General features: G+C 40.9%; 1 pseudogene; it reads left to right on the forward strand.

Annotated features, from left to right (window-relative positions):
* Nucleotides 1–1,675: 1,675 nt before the first annotated feature.
* LOC143604862 (putative pectinesterase/pectinesterase inhibitor 64 pseudogene) lies at nt 1,676–2,554 on the forward strand (annotated as a pseudogene).
* The last annotated feature ends 1,003 nt before the right edge of the window (nt 2,555–3,557 follow it).

The following is a 3,557-nucleotide window of genomic DNA, read 5'->3' on the forward strand; positions in this document are numbered from 1 at the left end:
GCGTTGATGCTGTCACAGTAAACCAAGGTGGCTGTTGATATCGGACGTTTCAGTTCTATTAGTAAGTTACGTAACCAAGAAAATTCTGCCACCACATTCACAACGCCTCCATATTCAACTTCCACACTAGATCGAGAGACCGTCGATTGTCGTTTAGACGACCAGGATAGGATAGCAGATTATCCCCAAAGTAAACACAATAGCCTGAGGTTGACCGGCGAGTGTCTGGACAACCCGCCCAGTCTGCGGCGGTATAAGCTCGTAAAGAAGGAGCATGCGACGGGCCAAGAGTAATATCCTAATCCAGAGTGCCTTGAAGAAGCGGGTGACACGGAGCAAAGCGTTCCAATGAGAGAGTTTAGGAGCATGCATATGAATGCACAATTGTTTGACCGCATGCGATATGTCCGGTCTTGTGAACGTAAGATACTGAAGAGCTCCGGCTAAACTCCGGTCAAGTGTCGGATCCGTAAAATCCACCTCGTCGTTGGCGCTAGGCTTCGGCCGGTTCAATATATCCCCCATATAACCTTGTTGAGACAAAAATAAATGATTTCCGGTGCGTTTGACCGAAATACCCAAGAAGTAGCTTAGTTGCCCTAGGTCTTTCATGGCAAACTCAACCGCTAGCTCGGCCATGATACCGAGGCGAAGTGCATTCGACGATGTGGTGAGTATGATGTCATCAACGTAGATGAGAAGGTATGGTGTGTCGTTACCATGGTGATATACGAACATTGAATTATCACATCGACTTTGAACAAATCCCATGGTAGAAACGAAGTCTGTGAAGCGTTGGTACTACGCTCGAGGCGCCAATTTTAGACAATATAAAGATTTCTTGAGACGGCAATCGTGAACAGGATAATCGTGATTGCGGAAACCCATAGGCTGATACATTTAAACTATCTCATTCAAAGTCCCATGTAAAAACGCATTGGTCACGTCAAGCTGATGAATAGACCAAGACTGAGATAATGCTAAAGATAAAACTGTGCGTATAGTAGCCGGTTTGACAACCGGACTAAAAGTCTCTCCACAATCGACCCCCAATTACATATAAAAATATGTGTATGTTTGTGTGTATAAAACTGAAAACTATACATCAAAGTCCGATCAGATAAATCATGATTAATCGCTAGTTCTCACTACACTGCCCGACTAGCGACTAGCGACTTTTATAACCTTGCTTAAAACCATCTTAAACACAACCCATTTTCATCTCAACTTGGATGCCTCACTTATGTCTCAATGAAGATGATCTTATTGTAAACACTCTCCATATGGCAAACTAACACAATTATTGCAGAAGGCCACAACCATGTTCGGCTTGGTATTGCTCATTTCACTTATTGATGGCGACCTTCCGTCCCAACCTACAATTATTGATCTATTAATACTACGTTACATTACATCATCATCATTTTTAAATCGTATCACATATAGTTGCATTGATGTGTTCTTGAATTAGACATGCACCTTGATACACCACTATATATAAATCTTGAATTACATGAAACCAATGGCCAGGACCAACTCAATGGCTATCATCTTCATCATCTTCATCACTCTTTCCATTTCCACCCACCCAACCGCCCGTGCCTCCTGCCACAACCATCTGCAGTCAACACAAGATGCACCATCTACTCCTGATCTGGTCCAACAAGCTTGTAAAGCCACCATGAACCCAAAACTATGCGAATCTTCACTCAGCCTTTATCCTAATAAAGGAAACGCAATGGAAATCATTAAATCCGCATTAACCGTAGCCTACCTGTCCCTCAGTAAAGGTCATCCCATGGTCCAATCCATACTCAAACGCAATCCAAACCCCAACCAGAGCACCGCCATCAACAACTGCGCCGAACATCTCGAAAACTCAGTCTACCGTCTCAACTCAACAATCGCCATGTTAACACATGGTGAGTTAAAGCAAGGCCGTGCATGGACAAGCGCAGCATTAACCTACCAGTACGACTGTTGCTCCATACTTAAAGACGTAAATGATACGAGTACTATTGGCGTGGCGTCGTTTATGGATACCGTAATTAATTACACCAGCAATGCATTGAGCATGATGGTGGCATACGATGTGTTTGGGAACGAAACGAAATCATGGAAGCGGGTGAAGACCGAGAGAGAGGGGTTCTGGGAGGGTGTTGGTGCTGGTGGTGGTGATGTTGAACTGGGGATTCCGTCTTCATTGGTTCGTACTGATATAACGGTTTGTAAAGGCGGGGACTGTGAATACGAGTCGATTCAGAAGGCGGTGGACGCATCTCCTGACTGGAGTAAGGGGTGGCGGTTCGTGATAGGAGTGCGGAAAGGGGTTTACGAGGAGACAGTGAGGGTTGGGATTGAGAAGAGGCATTTGGTTATTTTTGGAGATGGGATGCGGAAGACAGTGATTAAAGGGTCTTTGCATGTGGGTCAGCCTGGACTCTCTACATATGATACGGCCACATTTGGTGAGTCAAGCTCTAACCATAAACATTTTGGTGGCTATACGTATCTATCTATATCTATAGTGTATATAATGCATCACAACTCATAGGTAAATTAAGACACCATTTTTAAGTAATTTATGAATTTTCAAACATATAGTACAATCTTACATAAGGGTAAATTAGTCATTTAACACTAAATTTCATGTATCTTTCATATTGATTCAAATTATTTACAATCTTATCTCCTCAACTTTAATCAACTTTTAGAAATTTAAAGAATAGTTATAACGTTGATCAACTATCTTTTAATTATATATTATTTATAATTTCACTTTTAACTCAAATTCTTTCACGATTTTTAAACGGTCATAACTTTTTTATACGTTAATATTTTTTTAAAAGAATTGCACCATAAAAATGAGCATTTAATTCTCTTTAATTTGAGTATGATATTATTATAATTTGTTTTCAGCTAAAAATATAGCATCTTACGTATAAGCGTTTGTGGTCCGGAAAGTCCACAAGAACTTTCTTGGAAGGCCATGGAAGGAGTTCTCAAGGACCGTGTTCATTGGTTGCAAGATGGAGGCGTTGATCGCTCCACAAGGGTGGATGCCATGGAAGGATGATTTCGCGTTGAAGACACTTTATTATGGGGAGTTTAATAATAGCGGGAAGGGGTCGGTTATGGCGGGAAGGGTGAACTGGAGTAACCGGATTCCGGCTGATCATGTTAATGTGTATTCCGTCAAGAACTTCCTCCAAGGTGATAAATGGAAGCTTAAACCTCCTCCTATTTAATTAGTTGAACCAGATTGCAAACAAGTAGAAGTTTTATAAAATGTTAGTCAAAATATAAAACTAGTGAGAGTTCATGTGAGCTCTTGAATGAAGTTTGTTTTGTCCGAGTGTAGTATTGATGGACTGTGCTATAATTTTCATGACTATCAATAGCATGTCAATTCTAGGTTGATTTTAACTTCACATATATTAATTGAGCTCAAACTTAAACTCAAGGCTTGTTTGTTGCAATTCATTTTAATTGAGCTCACGTCCACTAGTAACCAGGCAGTCCTCACATTAATTTTGTACAATAAACATTTAGCCTTA

This window comes from Bidens hawaiensis, unplaced genomic scaffold, assembly GCF_021521415.1.
Source record: "Bidens hawaiensis isolate Kalapana, Puna unplaced genomic scaffold, B.hawaiensis_p1.1 tig00067164_1, whole genome shotgun sequence".
Classification (NCBI taxonomy): Eukaryota; Viridiplantae; Streptophyta; class Magnoliopsida; order Asterales; family Asteraceae; genus Bidens; species Bidens hawaiensis.